The 19,211-nt window shown below is 38.6% G+C and overlaps 1 protein-coding gene across 7 annotated transcripts in view; it reads left to right on the top strand.

Moving 5' to 3' along the window:
• Window positions 1–19,211, top strand: part of LOC125466979 (opioid-binding protein/cell adhesion molecule homolog) — a 918,931-nt gene that overhangs the window by 168,370 nt on the left and 731,350 nt on the right. The gene's annotated exons all lie outside the window — the stretch shown is intronic.

Below are 19,211 nucleotides of genomic sequence, written 5' to 3'. Positions count from 1 at the left end.
CAAGGAAGAAGAGACCTGTATTCTGAAGGACAAGAGAGACTGAATGGCTGATGTGGAAGTTTTCTAAGACTAAAGAGAACAGTGATATGGGAAGCAAATATGCTGCTGGCTGTAAGCAAAGGAATAAAAACAAATCCTACATTGTAACGGAAACAAAATTGCCTCAGATTGTAGTCTGAAATTATTAAGCACAATCATCAGACTTGAAGGATATAATGTGCTTAATTGAAAGATAAGGTACATTCTTCATACTTACGCTGAGCTTCACTAGAGGGAAAAAAAGTCGTCATTTGGCTTAAGTAAATCATTTCAAAGCCTTTTTTCACAGAATCTGAGAAATTTCAGTCATTTTTAATGCAGATTTCCTTTGAATTTGACCAAGTTTTCAGGTTTTATTTTATCTCCTGATTTTTTTTTCCCCTTTTTGAATGGAATTTTTAAAAAGAGGTTCGAAAAGAAAACATGATTTTTAATTAGCAAGAAGAAGTGATTTTAATGATCCTTATTTATAATCCCTGTTTCAATGGACCTTCTGCTGTGCTTTCCCCCATTAGTCTGTTATCTCGTCGGTGAAAAACTTTTGCATGAATTCCTGTTGAGCATGTGATGGCTTCACGCTGCAGTAAAGTAGCAAATCCAGGCTGTAACATAGGTAGCATGTAGAGAACAGTGGAAATTAGAAAGTTAACATAAATTGAGCTAGATGATAAATTGAAAGAAGCATGGGGACGCAGAGCAGAGGACACCAGTGGACCAAAATAATTATGTCCCTGCCCTTGCTGGGCTCAGAAAATTATAATTGAGGAAGACTAGCATGAGTAAAGAGGCAGAATTTGTTGGCTTTTAGGGACCTGGTTGCTTAGCTGGACAAATGCAGGAACAGATGTGCCAAGAAAATAATAGTTTTTTTTCTGGAAATAATTGTGGAATTAGGAAAAAGTTCAGCCTCAGTTAGAATTTATTAAAAACCAGAACAGAAGAGAGGGGCAGATATAAATGGGTGCAGAAAGGTTCCATATTCAGTGTGATTCTTTCTCAAACCACAAATTAAGAAACATGCCTTGCTGTATTATGGCACAGATTAAAGACCAGACAGGCCTGTACCTTTATGATATTTAGATCATACTCCATCATGTGACATTCTAGTATTAAGCTATCTGCCTCACCTGCAGTTATTCTCTGTTGTCATGGAATTAATCCATCGACTGTATGTCTATTGTACAGTGACTGCAGTCTATGATATTGTAGCCTTGTAAATAGTGTTGTAAATAAATTTCAAGACATTTATCTCATAAGAACGTGACTCTTTGTGGTGTACATTATGTGGGCTAATATAAAATAAACCGAAAAGCAGAATTTTAAGGTGGAAATGAGAATTTAAGTTTTTAATGGATGAGGAATGTTTTCAAACCCCTCCATAGCCTTTCTTCCCTATCTCCACCTCTGATATTTCTGTGCACAGCCAATTCTGACCTCTTGCTCATTCACAATTTTAATGACTTTATTGGGAATAACAAGGCTTGGAACTGCCTCAGATTTATTGCTTTGGAATTTCTTCCTGTTATGTTATATAACTCCTAGAGAAAGTGCAGAGTAATAATATATTCCATACCAGCCATTGTGAACATTAGGCTTTAACATTCCCACAGCCTCTACACCACCTTGTTCCATAGAAATCATAGAACTCCTACGGTGTAGAAGCAGGCCATTCACCTATCAAGTCCATACTGACCCAAGAGCATCCTACCCAGACACAGCCCCTACTCTATCCCCATAGCCATGGCTAATCCACCTAGCCTAAACATTCCAGAAAACTGCATGACAATTTAGCACATCCAATCTACCTAACCTGCGCATCTTTGGACTGTGGGAGAAAATTTGAGCACCTGCGAGAACCCCACACAGACACGGGGAGAATGTGCAAACTCCATACAGACGGTTGCCAGAGAGTGGAACTCAACCCCGGTCCCTGGTGCCTTGAGATAGTAGTGCTGGCCACTGAGCTACTGTACTGCTCCCTCCACTTCTAAATTTTCAATTTTGTTCAATAATGCTCTCATTAATTACATGTGGACATTGTAACATATTGAAATAATAGCTGACTCAGTGGAAGGTGTCAATTTATTGAATTCATTGGAGGCATGAACATGTCTTCATGCTAATAAAGTTGAACATATAGTATTAGATTTAGTTAAGAGTAATGGACTAGAAACAAAATAACATAAGAGTGCCTTGGGGAAAGTGAATCAAGTCAATTGAAGACAAAAAAAAGACAAATTGCAAATCAAGGCTTTCAATTTAAACCAAGGCTAATTTTGAAATGATAGAACACTGTAGAAGAGGAGAATTGCAGCAGAGGATTTTTCAAATACATTCACAAGGTATGGGTGACATTAAGACAAATGTTTTCTCTCCTCCACCGTTTGCCATTGAGAGAGTAATGTTGAACCACCTTCTTGAATGCAGTTTTACCTGCTGAGCTATTTCCTTGGGGACATAAGTGTCAACCCAATTGATGCAAATATAGAAGCCTATCACTAAAGGTTATTAGTAAACCAGATGGTGTTTACAAATGTCCAGTGGCACCTAGTCACAATTACTGAGACTACCTACTTACTCATGATTGATTTAATGAACTGAATTTAAACACGCCTGTTATTATTGGATTTGAACTCACATTACTCAATCATTATTCTAAGCCTCTGGATTATTGTTCCGATAATATAACCATTGTGCTCCTGTATGCATTTTTTTCGGTATTAGTGATTTGCAAAACTGACATATACTCCTGAAAGGCAAAAAAGAAACTTGTGATATCACAATCATGGGTTCAGATAGAATAGGCTTCTGAGTGGAAATCATAACACTGATATTTTGGGGGAATCCTACAAAGCAAAATCAAAGTGTACAAAAATAAATCCTAAATAAACTGCAATCAGAAAATAGGAGTAATCTGAAGGATGAAAGCACAAATTTATACATATCATTTTAATGAGAAGTCTGGAATAGAAAGAAGTGGGTCTGTTTCAAGCACATTTAACTGTACCATTAGTGAAGAGTAAAAGCAAATAAATATTTAGGTTTCTTGTCAACATTGAAAAGGAATACTTTAACAAAAAGGAGGTGGTGGGAATTCTATCAGCATTCTCTCTATTGTTTTTTCTCTGCACCGACCTCTGAGGTCTGCGCATGGCAATGATGTCTGCAATTGGAGGTCAACTCTGATCCATATCTACAAATTGACAGCCACGCATGGAACATTGGAGCAGCTGAGCATGTGTACAGCCGTGCAGCTTGAAGAAAACAAGGCATGAGGGAAAATTTCAACTGAGCTTGGTATAGATGTAAAATATGAATAAAATTGAAATTGTTCAAATCCTCTCACACAAACTGTTCAGAGTCTTAGGCCGAGGTGAAAAAATTAGGGGCATATTCTTGCAAGTGTTGCAAATAAAGCTTGTTTGGTGAATGGTGAAAAATCTCACCAGACAGTGCAATGAAAAGTCTTCCATTAAAAAATTGATGTAACTTGCAGTTAGCCATAAGATTTAGCCCAATGGTCCTGCTTCTGACCTCTTTGGTCACATGTAGCAGTGTCTTATTTTTGACAATAACATGTTTCTTTCTCTGATTATCCAGGAAGACTATCTTCCTGTTTATCTCTCAGCTCCAACACTATATCAAATCACACAACACCAGGTGATAGTCCAACAAGTTTGTTTGAAATCACAAGCTTTCGGACCATAGCCCCTTCATTAGGTGCAGGTGAGCTTTCTTTTGCTGTTTTTCCAATTCCAAATTGCATCTTCAGATTGGCTTTTTTAAATCCTGGAGTTGAGATCAAGTTAGAATGTGCTTCCTTTAATAATGACTGTTGTGCAATGGATGCCATATTTCGAAGAATTGAGGTGGTTGTGTTAAGAAACCAATGAAAGATGTGTTTTACTTTTCTTCTCAAGCGATATTTGACCTACATTCTCAGCGAGTCTCCAAATAAATTTTGCAGTTATTGTTCACATAACATTACTTTTTGTAATACTGCTGCAGATATGCATCTGTTCAGCTATTTTCAGTGAAATCATTGCTGATGATGACACAGCTTTTCAGCTATTGTTGCAAAGGTGGTTGCTTTTAATCAATATCCCTAATGATCTGCTAATGATTTTTTTTGTTTTTTAAATAGCTCTTAGTCCGAATTTATTGAGAAAACTATCTTTATACTGTTCACTGGTTCCCATTTCATGCACTGTGAACAAATGAGAAGATTTCATGCAGGCTGTTAGACATGTATATCTGGTAGACATAATAGTCCTCTGGAATTCTTATAATTCACAGCACCTTAATTAAACAACGATTTGATAAGTTTCTTGGTTGGAGTGTCTTGGTAATAGGTAGTCCATGAGAGAAACCTATACCAATGAATAAAATGTCTGTTTATGATTCTATTTTTTTTTGTCTTTCTCATTCTTTTACAAAAAAAATTACCACATGTTAATAAACAAAACAAATCCTGCAAAGACAATATTACTTTATTTTGGGTGCTTCCAGTTACCAAAGTTAGTGATATTTTAACACAAGATAAATCCCCCATAGCTCTGAATAGTTTTAATTTAACCGATTCATCCTTTTGTGAGGGCTTCACAGAAATATCCCTACATAACATAACATAAATAATGTATTTTTTAATGCTAATTTAGGGATAACTGGAATGAATCATATTAGGAAATAAAAATTTGTTTTGCTTTCTTGTTTTCAGATCTTTCAAAAATATCCCTCTGTGTAACACGTGTTTTTTTTAAATACTTGCGCAATAATATTATGTTCTGTGAAAGACTATCTGTACCCATGTGTATATATGTTTTAGCAACTGCCTCCCACATTAAATAACAACTAAAACAAAAGTCAACCCATGATCTATCAAGCTACGTTCCATTCTGGGATCTGATTTGTCTGATATTCCCATCAATTGGGATCAATAATGTTAAGTTTTGAGTCAGCATTCAACTATCTGTCTATTTGTCTAAAATTAAAACTAAAATAATAATGTTAAATGGATGCATCCGGGAAGGATTTCTTTACTTCACACGATGTTACACTGAGCTATCTCTGCCTTTTGTCAACATTTAAGAAAAGCGATAGCCTTTCTGGTTACAAAATGTGTAATTTCTTGGAACTTAACATTTAATGTTCACCTTAGCTCACATCAGGACAATGGAAATTGACATTGAATGTTCAGTATGGGCAGTTTCCTTCTGAAAGTTTGAATTTTCCTTTAGCTTGTGAACAATCAGTTTTCTCTTGTTTACCATTACATCTATTTCACATAATAATAGTTTACATTATTCACTGTTTAACTTCCTGTGTTCATCAATTTCCTCAACGTAAAAGTGGATTTTCTTTTTCCTCTGTCATAAGAGCAACACAGGGCAGAATGTTTTCCTGCTGGAATTGGGAAGAGTACTTAATTGTATGGTTGTTGTGCACCAAAACTAGTGCCTTTTCACCTTCTTGAGAATTAAAGCAGGACCATGAAGCCCTCGTCTGACCTTCCTATTCCCCCCTACTGATTGAGGATGTTAAGTAGCCGTTAATGACCATTTAAGAGCTTCAACCGCCTGCCACTGTGATTAGCATCAGAACATTGGATACGAAAGAAAATGAATTTCATTACATGCTATTGATTCTTACTGGCATCCCAGTTAGTCCATTCTGTATATAAGATCTTTGCTGGAGCAATCCAGACTAATCTTACTGCCTCAGGTCTCTCTTGTGCCTTAGTGGTAATGTTCCTATTTCCGTGATAACATCTCTGAGGAGGATAATGAGAAGAATAGTCAAATTAAATAAAAATCCCACTGACTCCTTCTTAACCCAGCTACAGGTGCATCTCTTGCAATTCAGCAATCCAAACAGGTCAATCTTTGCAGGCAGCTTATCAGCTACAGGGTATGGTAGCCTCAATCAAAACTAATCACTGTCTGAGTTAATTAGCGATATTGGGAACTGTAGATGCTGGAGAATCCAAGATAACAAAGTATGAAGCTGGATGAACACAGCAGGCCAAGCAGCATCTCAGGAGCACAAAAGCTGACGTTTCGGGCCTAGACCCTTCATCAGAGAGGGGGATGGGGAGAGAGAACTGGAATAAATAGGGAGAGAGGGGGAGGCGGACCAAAAATGGAGAGAAAAGAAGATAGGTAGAGAGGAGAGTATAGGTGAGGAGGTAGGGAGGGGATAGGTCAGTCCTGGGAAGACGGACAGGTCAAGGAGGTGGGATGAGGTTGTAGGTAGGAAATAGAGGTGTGGCTTGGGGTGGGAGGAAGGGACAGGTGAGATGAAGAACAGGTTAGGGAAGTGGAGACAGACTGGGCTGGTTTTGGGATGCAGTGGGGGGAGGTGTCGAGCTGGGCTGGTTTTGTGATGCAATGGGGGGAGGGGAAGAACTGGGCTGGTTTTGGGATGCAGCGGGGGAAGGGGAGATTTTGAAGCTGGTGAAGTCCACATTGATACCATTGGGCTGCAGGGTTCCCAAGCGGAATATGAGTTGCTGTTCCTGCAACCTGCGCTTGGCATCATTGTGGCACTGCAGGAGGCCCATGATGGACATGTCGTCTGAGGAATGGGAAGGGGAGTTAAAATACTTCGCGACTGGGAGGTGCAGTTGTTTGTTGCGAACCGAGCAGAGGTGTTTTGCAAAGCGGTCCCCAAGCCTCTGCTTGGTTTCCCCAATGTAGAGGAAGCCACACTGGGTACAGTGGATACAATATACCACATTGGCAGATGTGCAGGTGAACATCTGCGTGATATGGAAGGCCATCTTGGAGCCTGGGATAGGGGTGAGGGAGGAGGTGTGGTGGCAAGTGTAGCACTTCCTGCGGTTGCAGGGGAAGGTGCTGGGTGTGGTGGGGTTGGAGGGGAGTGTGGAGCCGACAAGGGAGTCGCAGAGAGATCGGTCTCTCCGGAAGGCGGACAAGGGTGGGGATGGAAAAATGTCTTGGGTGGTGGTGTCGGATTGTAGATGGCGAAGTGTACAAGGATGATGTGTTGTATCTGGAGGTTGGTGGGGTGGTATGTGAGAGCGAGGGGGAGCTCGACCCCCTCCCCCCACTGCATCCCAAAACCAGCCTAGCCTGTCTCCGCTTCCCTTGCCTGTTCTTCCTCTCACCCAGCCCTTCCGCCCACCTCAAGTCGCCCCTCCATTTCCTACCTACCACCTCATCCTGCCTCCTTGACCTGCCCGTCTTCCCAGGACTGACCTATCCCCTCCCTTCCTCCTCAGCTATACTGTCCTCTCTACGTATCTTCTTTTCTCTCCATCTTCGGTCCGCCTCCCAGCCCCACCCGTCCCTATTTATTCCAGTTCCCTCTCCCCATCCCCCTCTCTGATGAAGGGCCTAGGCCTGAAACATCAGCTTCTGTGCTCCTGAGATGCTGCTTGGTCTGCTGTGTTCATCTAGCTCCACACTTTGTTATCCTGAATTAATTAGCCTTTGATCAAGTGATTGGATCCAAGACAAGCAACGCCCTCAAAGCTATCAACCCCCCCACCCACATTCTTACTTCCAACCCATATCGCCCTTCAACCCCCAAACCTAAACCACCTGGTCCCCTTGGGAAAAAAATGTCACTTCCCTTAGTCCTTCATGATCTTAGCTGCTCTTCCAGCTACAGCTATGGGTCTTCGCTATGAAGCTCCTAACCGTTGGCTGGTTGGCAGGTACTCGTTGGGTGAGGCCACTACTTGCAGGGTCTTCATTCCTGGTGCAGCCCCATTGGTGGTTTTACCAATGCAGAAATACAATGGATTTGATCGCAATGGCAGCACAGGCATTTTGCTGACTGCAGAGGCACTCAAGAAGATTCCACATCCTGTTTGTAAAATTAATTTTGTGGCAGCTAATCATGTCATAAAATAAATTGCGTTCCACTTGAACCATTTTGTTTTCACACTGACTAATTTTTCACTGTGAGATTTTATAATGGCCCTTCCAACTCTCAGCCAGTAGTAAAGACTAGATTTTAAAAATGCACAGCAAGAACTGTCTGCATGTATTTATTCCACCATTATACTCCTTCAGAGGTTGAAATAGCTACATGTAGTTAACTAACAAACAACAAATGAGAAGATAATTAGTATGAATGTTGGAACCTGGTGTACAATGTGAAGGATAGGAATGCATACCAATTAGTCAAAGCAAAAATGGAACTGCTTGCAATCTGTTGTTTAACTTCCTGCTCAGTGGCCAACTTTTTTGTCCTGAGCTTTGTTTGTTGGGAATTAAAAAAAAAACAAGCTATTATCCTCACCATATGTGCCAAAATGTTATCATCAATGCTCCCCTCATGCTGTTTTCACACTGATGGATTTCAGAAATGATGGTTGATATTTTAGAGAAATTTTGTTATTGTGCAATGAAACAAGACCTTATTAATATATTATAAGATAGAGAATGTAATACAAATGAATTTGAAAATGCTTTCAAAAGATCCCTTCAATATGTTGCTTCAAAATGCTTTTGCACAACCATGCATAACAAATAATTGATGAGATTCTGTCAAACAGATATTCCAAGCAAACTTTGAACGGTTTGTTACAGTGATTTGTGCTTGACTGCTTAGTGTGTTGATGGTGTACATATGTAATAATAAATATATAATTTGCTTGAAAGTCTAATACGTTTCAAAATCACTGACTTAATAGTATACCAAATATTCATGTGTGTTAATGGTCAAGACAGATTCCATAATTTACTGTTGAGTGCGTGTGGGAGTTTCAGAACAAGATGCACTTGCATCTCAAAGTGCCATGTTATTGATATGAAAGGAATGGCCATTGGCCCTCAGTTGCAGACAGCACGGGGCTTATAACAGGACTTGAGACCATACAATCTATTTGACAGCAAACAAACTTGTAGTTATTCCACAAAACACAAACAAAGTATATTTCATCAGCAAACGAAGTCTATTTGAAAAGAGTCTCCATGAACTGTAGAATTCAGAGCTACAGCAGAGTATCCTGATAATGGCAGCTGGATTTCTCCAGCAAAATATGGTAAATGGAGGGTAGTTACATAGTGCAAGTCATGTGCACAAATTTAATCCAATTCATTTACAGCAGTATTACCCAATCGTCTTAATTCTAGTCAGGGATTGTGGTATCAGCATTTGCAGTCCATTCTAATCAAGACAAAGTAACAAACTGAGCAATATGAGCAAAAAAAATTGCAGCCAGCATGTGAAGAAAAGGCACATGTTCCAGCTGTAGATAAAGGACTTGTGAAGTTATTTTTAGACAGCCTACAACTTTCAGAATAAAACTGAAGAGTTTGCATCTTTATTGCTGTTTAATCGACTTTTGTTTTGCTAAAATTGGAAATCTTGGATGTATGGAGTGCTAAATGGAACACACTGATGATTCACTGTAGTACTATATAAAATATTTAGTAGCCTCAAAACAAAGAAACATTGTATAATGATGGGAAGTGAGTGTGAATTTCAGTAACTCTTGTGTTTGAACTTCTAGCTTTCTGTTGAGATCCTTGACATTTTATTTCTGGGCCGACTGGAAATACGTTTATTACTGATTTTGAATTTTTATTTCTACAAGTAACCGTAAAGGTGGAAGCTGTGTTGTTCCGTCCAGTAACACAGGTTAATTTGTAGAGCTTCACCATTTGTCAATTTGGATAGCGTCCAATGCTGGTGTGATGGGGCCATTGGTACTTTTTGTTTAAACAGATCTAAATGATTCTGAATTACCTCATGGTGATGTGTTGCTGCGCTGGTGACTTCAATCTGACAGTGATATTTGCCATGGTATCAGTCATTCTGACAGCTGATTGTCTCTGCTGTTCCACTTCTTCTCCCATTATGATGCAGAATTGGGTTGTACACTTTTTGAAAAACCATTTCAGCTGTTTAATCTTTGAGTAAACTGGCAAGAGATCCAAATAATTTTTGATGCATTATAATTGACAACATGTTGGTCAAGTGTATGTTCCACTAGGATAAAATCAGAAGAAAATGATGAAGAAATTTTTTATCAAACTTCATCATCTCAATAACACATGAACTTAGGGGTATGGTATATCTATAAGCTAATGCTATTATCTATACTATTTCATTGTTCATGTAGACTCACTAAAAGGACATGAGTTGGTGTTTTGCATCGGGGTTGACCTACATTGATGAATTTCAAAAGATTTTGGCCATCGTAGCTCAGAAGTAGTATAAATGACTGAGGAAATGTGCGCATATTGAAGGTCAGCACAAAACCAGTTACACCTAAATTTCTTTAGGATATACAATCAAATGTCATACTTGAGCATTAATTATTAAATAGTTTCAGGAACATTCAGATGCTGTATTTTGCATCCAACCCCTCAGATAATACAATTAACTGTACTGCTTTTTGTTCACAGTATTTTCTGCTTTATTCAAGTATGAATAGTTATGTGTTTAATAAAATGTGAGCCTGTGCAGTGCTGATGAGCTGTGATGTATACTTTTGATTATTAGCCATGTGAAAAGAATGCATTTTTTTAATTTTCATATGAGTGGGTTATGACTTTTACAAGACATCTTTAGAATCTCTTGATTTTTAGCTCAGACAAAATGCACAATGCTGCAATTCTGTCAGCCTTCTGTCATATACATATTGTCAGTAAACATGCTCAGATATGTTATAGCACACTTCTTGAATCCAGCTCTTTCTGGCTCAGAGATTGGGGTACAGCCACTGCATCATGTGACCTTCTGTTATATAGATATTGTTAATAAACCTCAGGTGGCACTTGAATCCAGGTCTTCCTGGCTCAGCGATAGGTACGCTCCCACTGCACCACATGAGCCTTTACTTTGTCTATTGTAACATGATTTGTATTGTCGTGGCCAACTCTGCCATTCAGGTTGCCCATTCAAAGTGTAATCATTGCCCATTCAAAGTGTAATCCCACATTGTCACAAATAGCAGATAAAGGTTCAAATTGCTGCGACACATTTGCCTCAGATGTTTCTCAGTGAAATTCTGGATTCGGTCTTGATCCGAAAGAAATATCATCAATGAAAAATCAAACGATTTACAAGTATATTTCTCACTTGTTGCTGCATTTTTATGGTGCAACTGACATTACAACTTCTAGTTTTTTTTTCTCCAGTACAAGTTCTAACCAAACATGAAAACAACTGTATTCATTGCTTTGTTCCTTCCTGGCTAGCAGTGTGAATGTCAACTTGAAAAGTTTTCACGTATATTCGGATGTATAGAACTGTTACCACACAGACAATTGAACCCAATATTAACAACGAGAAGAATATTTGCAAGATGTAAGGTTAGGTAGATTCACAAAGTCTAGATATTCTGCAGGACCTCCTGGAGCTTTCCAAATCCAAGTCAAATAGAACTTGACAACCCCACCACCCAATCCCCCAGTAAAGCTGTCTCACTCGATTATTGCTTCACAGTTAGAATACATTGCTTTTGGTTGACAGACCACTGTAACATCTGCAGTCCTGAAGGTTTAGGACCATCTCGTTTTGGGATTTCAGAACATTCAAGATAATAAGATAATAATATTTAACTACAAGCATGCAAACCAGAAAATGATGTAATTACCTGGAGCATAAGGCAGCTTAAAAAAAAACTGAGCTCAATCATAGCTTATTCAAACACTGCACCTTCATTGTTTCCACTCCCAATGTATTCCACTAGAATAGTAATTTGAGTTGCTTGGGTCTACTCAAAACATTTCCAGACATTTCAAGATAGATTGACACTTTGGAGAAATTACAGTCTGTACAGTGAAGATAATTATGTCAAAGCTTAGATTTGTAGTACAAGTAGAAGTTTAGATTTCTGCATGGTGTACATTGCTAAAAATGAGTTTGGTGAAACATTGTCAGAAACCATTGCTTTGTGTTGCAGCAAAGAGGTTTTTGGTTCACTGTGATATAAAGAATGGTTTGTGAGCAGGAGTATGTTTGATCAGATCTATCTGTATGCCCAAAGGTCAGAACTCTTTGCACCTGAGCAATTGAAACCTGAAGCAAGGACTGCAATGAAAATGTGGATTCAAGCAATTTATTACATTGACTCTATGACACAGAAACAGGTTATTCATTGCCATCCAAATAAACCACCTTCCAATCTGCTTCTGTATCCATCTTTCCTTTTCTCCTAGGTGTGCATCAAGTCACCAATACCATCAGCCATTAATATACTAAAATTACTATCCCAGATGGCAGGGAGTTCCACATTCTCACCATTCTGAATTTATAAACGAACCAGAAGCTGACAATCTGATAGGTCTCTGAATAAAGACTTATTTTCCTTTGAAAATTCTCAGAATTCAGAAAAGAAAAACTGACTGAACCAAAGGTAATGGGAATTCCAGATGCTGGAGAATGGGAGACAACAAAATGTGGAGCTGGATGAACACAGCAAGCCAAGCAGCATCAGTAAATTCTCTGCTATTAACAGAAAAGAAATTGCTGGAGAAACTCAGTAGGTCTGGCAGCATCTGTGATGAGAACTGTTCTGAAGTAGTGTTACTGTTACGTTAACTACTTTTTCTCCCCACAGACCGAGTTACTCGAGCAATTTCTGCTTTTGTTTCAGATCTTCAGCATCTGCATTTCTTTGTTTTACTTTAATATTTAGCCAATGGGTGCATTATGCTGTTGACATATTTCCGGTTTAACTTGTCCAGAACACTCAACATCCAACAACTGAGGAAATTACAATGCATCTTAAAGAGAGAAAAAAAACACTCTCAGTCACACTTTAATGCTTCTCATGAAAACAAACAATGTTTTTAGGCATTCGCATAATTTGATGGGGATTATCAGCCATGTTTTTACATATGGAAATACGTTTTCTACATTTCAGAGACATATAGCTGCCCGCTGCTTCTGTGATTTTAATTTATTCAAGATAACTCAAATTATACATAGTAAATTCTGCTCTTTGTTTCAATTTTGTTTTTCAATTAAAGTAGTAAACCTTGCTCCTGTTTTATTTAAACAGAATAAAAAAATCCCGGATTTTAAAAATCCTGGTCCCAGATTTGTTTTGTTTTCTCTGCTTTGCTTTGTTTCTGGTGGACAGAGGGAATGACAGGTAAAGTCAGAGCTCAAACTATTTCTGACAAAAATATCAATGCGGTTTTGTCCCCTTGACCTTTAATCTGCTAATCGTTATAAATTTATATTATTATCACCAGAGCTCAAATCCTGGTTTAGGTTTGTAAATAAAAAGCATGAATAAATTAGAATTCAAAATATAATGCAGAGCCGATATCAATACCATTTAAAACAGCTGGGAATTACCTTTGGAGCTATTTTTCCTCATTCTGTTTGTTACTTGCTTCAAATTGCATGCCAGAATGCCAGGAAACAGTTGAACCTTCACTTGCACATTAATGGTGAGGACCCCTCTAGAGTACTGTCAGCTTAAGTTTGTGGATCACTATAAAGAGCCTGGTGAAGGTGGCAGAAAGGAGTATATCAAGCACTTCAGGATGCACTTTATGGAAGTTGCAGCCTGTTGATGTTCCAAATGTAGTGCTGTGAGGGGAAATGGTAGCCCCAGGCAGGTCTGTTCTAACTGTTACCTTGATCTAAATTTGCTCTCTAAATGATCAATTAGCTCTTTGATTTAATGTCAGCTGTCAGATCTTGAGAACACTGTAAGGCACTAGCCTTCATTCCGTTGTAACTTCTTGAAACCATTGCATAATGCACAATGCACCCTGCCCAAAACATGCCTGAAGCTAGAGTTTATGTTTCTCTAGAGGAGAAGACGCAAGTTCTAGACCATTTTTAAAAATGTGGGTCTGCTTCAGGCACTGTACCATGTATCCCACTATCTCCCACAGTTAAAATCAAAATGCCCTTTATTGTAAGGGGTGAACTTGTTCACCATTTCTGAGAAGGGCCACCGAACCTGAAAAGTTAACTCTGTTTTCTCCTCCACAGATGTCGTCAGACTTGCTGAGCTTTTCCAGCAACTTTGTTTTTGTTCCTGATTTACAGCAGTTCTTTGGTTTTTATTTTGCGAACTTGGTCATTTGGTGGTAGCCCCCCTGGTTCTGTAGCTTGAGCAAACACCTTTTGCAACTTTGCGCTGCAATAATGTTGAGTGAATTGGTTTAAAGTTGACAACTGAAAATAGCCTCTGTGTGACATCAGATAGCTGATTTAAGTGAGAGGGTGATATGATTCCACTCTTGTAGGGGAATGGTTCTGAACAATATTTAACAACTATAAGAACAATAGTTCTTAAGTGAGTAGCATTGGACCTCATGGCTACACACAGTGTTATCCATAGTTAGTTCCCGCCTTACCCAGTATGAGGGGTGAGTTGCAGCTCTCTTAATTCTTGAGTGAGTAGCAGACTGGAAGGAAAGGAATAACCGGGAGAAAACATCTGCATTATTTTATCTACCTCGAACAGATAATTGAACTAGTCATCTCTGGTCTACAGTGGTGATGGTGATAGATTTGGGAGTCAGTGAAATTACAATTTGTTTCCATGAAGCCCCTGAATCTGTCAATTTTATGCTGAAACTTTGCAAATGATTTGGGAGGTCAGTTGCACCAGAGTTGTGAATTCTTCCTTTGTTTATTGTGAATGCAGTTACGAGACAGTGAGCTCAGTGAACCAAGCACTTATTTTTTTGTATATTCTTCCTCAAGAATATATCTGAAGGATTTCTGAAAGTGTAATTACTGTTTCAAAAAACTTCTAAGAACTTTCTCCTGTTTTATACTTAATATGTGCTGGAGATCAGCCGATGGAAATGCAAATCTTCAGTCCTCCAGGATCTGACGTTTTCCAATGTGGAGTGAGAAGTTAATCTCTGGAATACTGGTGCACTTAAGGGCTTTATTGCATGAATTTTCAAGTCCCCTGTAACTATTTCTAGAAGAACATAAATTATCCAGTCTTCTGGCTCATAGTACTTCCATAATCAATACCATGCCAGAGCAATCAACTGGTCATTTTGTTTTAATGCATGTGTCTGTGATGTAACATTAAGTGCAAGTTGGCTCTTTTGTTTTCTGCACTGTATTTCAAAGTAGTTCATGATACATGTCATGCTTTGAGATGATTTTGGAAAAATGATAGATAAATGTTAACCATTTATTGAACTCAGTTTTATTGTAATTCTTAAGCTGAATGAATTGGTTTTGGATGTTGTGACAGGAAAAAAAACCAGCAATCATATCAAGTGTCAGGTCTTCCAGGAAGCCCAGTTTAGCAGAGACCTTGAAAAGAGACTGTTAGAAGTTGCAAAGTAACCCATTAGATTGGGAATTTTTAACTTTTTAGTCTGTTTTAACATTGACATTCTTTTAAAATGTGAATTTTCCAGCCTGTTCCATATTTGTAGATAAGGGATTTATTTATTGTCTGATCCCAATGATTAAAAGGTGTTATATAAATGCAAGGTGTTCAACACATTAAGCAAATGTAAGATGATATTGTTTAATCTCATTGATACATTTTATAGGAACAGTGAAGAGAAAGGATGATGTTAAAAGGTACAATTTGTACACATTTGAAAGTGGGGTGGTGGGGGAGGGTTGTTTGAAAGAGGTGAAAAGAATGTGCAAGCCTGTTCATAAATCTCTGACTGTGACAAGGCAGGTTAACAAATAGTGGGTAAAGCATATGGAATGCTGCACTTTATTCGCAAAAGGCTTTAAAAAAAAAAGTTCTGCTGAATTGATACAAAGGTGATTCAGCCATAGCTGGAATAATGTCTCCCATTTGGAGTACTGCATTTTAATAAGGGCATGAAGACATGGAAATATCAAAACCATCGTTCTGACCAGCACTACAAATTCTAAACCATCACCACTGGCTTCATTCATCTTCCATTAACTGCCTAACCATGGACCAATGCTTGAATTTTCACTCCCAAGTCAGGAATTCTGGACAATTCCTGGCTCTGCAAACCCTACCTGGGATAAAATTTTCCTGAAGTGCAAGTTTTTAGAACAGTGATAGTTTTGGAGGTGTGGAGTAAAATAGGAGTCAAGCCCATGGCAAACAGACAAACTCTAAGGCCGCTGGTAAATTGGAGAATGGGGCAAAAGGCTAGTCCTGGTACTCTGCCACTTTGTCACAGCTGGTAAATGAGCTCTTCAAGTAGCCATCAGACCTTCATTCCTCATTCTCTTTACCCCCACCTATACACCCAGTGCACGTCCCCACCCACAGCCCCTCATACTCTCTATGCCTATCTCTTACCCTCTACTAATCTGTAGCCCTTTATTGCACCACGCCATCATATTCCAAACCATGACTGCCTCACTATTTGACTGTAAACCCTCAATTTCCCAGTGTTTTCAACTGGAAGACTTCATGTTCTATATAAGTATAATTTGATGAAAACAAATACTTTGTGACAGCGACACATTGACGACTGTTAATTTCCTCGAAGAAATTAAAAGATATTAACAGTTCCATATAACCATTTGGAATTGTTGAATAACCTGGGGATTGACAGACATTTCACTGAGACAATCGGTTGTGGAAACATTCATGTAACCCTCATCTCATACTGACAACATTTAGCCCTATGTCAATAGACAGTGAAACAGCAGGAACTTATTTTTTTTAGAAATCACTGCAGACAGTTTTATCGAATGTTTAACAGGGCACAATATTTTAATACCTTGACAGCATCACACCTCCGTCTGACAGTTCTAATAAGTTTATCCACTTTTGCATGTATTCATATTTACTTTTAATATTCCCAAAGTCCACTTTTCTTTTTGCAATGTTTAAGTGAGGACATATCTAAAAGAATGCCTGACCTCTCCAAGAAAAGTACCTTACTTCCCCAAAGACCTCCAGTAAGTTTCAACTTCTCCTATCAGATATAAACTGCAGAAGTTTTATATTGAACATCTCACGAGAAACGGTCAGTTCAGACTGAAAGCAGCGTCTATTTTACAGCTGTCTCTGTGAACAATAGATGTGTAGAAGCATGACCCGTCCTATGTACTCCTCCCTTTGCAAAAAATGGTGAGGCTTGATTTGAAGAGTAACATGTATGGATTTGTGACCCTGCTTTTCTTAAGATGGACAGCCTCCCTACCTATGCAAACAAACAAATCAGGCCAACAGTTCACAAGGTCAGTGTTATATTTTAATGTCTAATGAGTTTTAAACCAGATATTTGTTCTGCCCCTAGGATGGCCTATTTGATCATTGTACGTGTTCCTCAGTTTGCTCCCGCTGAAACACTGTTACATGCCTCGTTTCCTCTATACCTGATTATTCTGACAGAGTCCTACCCAAACTTCCACATCCTATCCTCTACATTTGAGGTCATCCATCTCTGCTGTCAATGTTAACAAAGTGTGGGGCTGAATGAACACAGCAGGCCAAGCAGCATCTTAGGAGCACAAAAGCTAACGGACCCTTCATCAGAGAGTCCGTTAGCTTTTGTGCTCCTGAGATGCTGCTTGGCCTGCTGTGTTCATCAAGCTCAACACCTTGTTATTTCGGAATCTCCAGCATCTGCAGTTCCCATTATCTCTGCTGTCCATGTCCTATTTAACGTCAAATTTCCTTCACCTTTAGTGTGTACTTATTTCACTATTGGCACCCAGCTAAGTAGTGCTTTGATTTTAAAAATTCTCTCCCTTACTTTCAAATCCATCCATGACCAATCCTTCCTTATCTCAAGAATCCTCTGTGTCCCATAACTCTGTGGGATATAAGCACTTTTCTAATTCTGACTTCTCAATGACTTCAAATCACTCCATTATTAGAGACTGTGCCTTGAGTAGGTGGCGCGTTTGGCTGGAATAGCTTCCCTGCTATTGTCTGTCTCTTTCACTCACTTTCCTCCTTTTAAACCAAATAAGATAATCAAACTTTCGTGATTGGACCTAAAAACTGCTCCAGGTTCAGTACAATATTTTGTTTCATTGCTCCCAGGGACAATCCATTAGATTACAGTTGCTATGCAGATACAACTGTTGTAAAAACAGAGTTGTTATATAAAGTGTTACCACTGTTTGATATTTTCTTTCTCTTTCAATCCACCATCCTCCCCATCACCTCAGGCTATAATCCTGCTTAGACAAAAAGCCTTGTTACACTTCACATGTCCCTAGCAGAAACCATCAACTCATCATTTGGGGAGTTAGGAAGACACCTCTCCCAGACTTACTATTGATTCATCACTGTCCCCACAAGCTTGTGATTCTCTCCTGGTTATTTTGCATTTAAACAAATGTTGAAAGTAGAAATAAAAATCACCTGCCTCTGGTCATGAATGTAGCCAGAGACTGGCTGCCCCCTCACCACTAAGGAATAATTGACATCTCCATAGACTAGTGTTAATTGTGTGGTATTTATGATAAACAACAGGTTATATAAATATATTTCGCATCAAGTTATTTAACCATAAATCATAAGAGGTGTTATGTTGCCATTAGCTAAATAGAGAAACCAGATTTCTAAAAACCCCCAAGTGGCCAATATTGTGTTATTCATATTTTGATGGATTATATGATAAAGTGCTAAACTTCATGAGAGAATACTTTCTAAACTACGATAGCTGTATCTCAAAATAAAAAGTAGAAAATAATGACTTTATCCTTGGTACATAGTGCAAGGAAAAATTAAATCATTTTACAGTAATAGAGCAAGAGCCCTGACCACCTTGATTTTGTTTTTCACAATTTTTCTCTTAACACAATTATTTTATCTGTTACAATAATAATAAATGCAGACAAGAGTCCTGAGGGAAGTATTGAAAAAAGCACAAGCTAGACTTTGTTGATTAGATTCAGTGTTGACATTCAAATCCTGTCTGACCAGCAATTAATTGGTTAGCGTTCCTTCTACATCTGTGATGGTGTAATGGAATTGGATTGTTTTTCAGCTGCAGTGCGCAATGCAGCTTCTGTTGACATTTAATTTTCCTCAGAAAGCTAGCTGATATGACAATGCTTTGTGCAACATTTGAGAGGATACCTTATGATGATTTCAGTCCCTGCAGCTTAATTGCATGGATGGCACGTTTAACACTGTATTTGCAATTGTCATCGCATCAATCTTTACTGGATGTCAGTGATAATTTCAAACCTCAATACAGTGCAGGATAGGAAGATATAAACTGAATGGACTCATTTGATCTACGATGATGGAATAATCTCTGTAAATTCAGCACAGGCCCATTGTTAGT

This window comes from Stegostoma tigrinum, chromosome 32, assembly GCF_030684315.1.
Source record: "Stegostoma tigrinum isolate sSteTig4 chromosome 32, sSteTig4.hap1, whole genome shotgun sequence".
Classification (NCBI taxonomy): Eukaryota; Metazoa; Chordata; class Chondrichthyes; order Orectolobiformes; family Stegostomatidae; genus Stegostoma; species Stegostoma tigrinum.
Note: the sequence above shows the minus strand (reverse complement) of the source record. Positions and strands in the feature narration are given on the sequence as shown.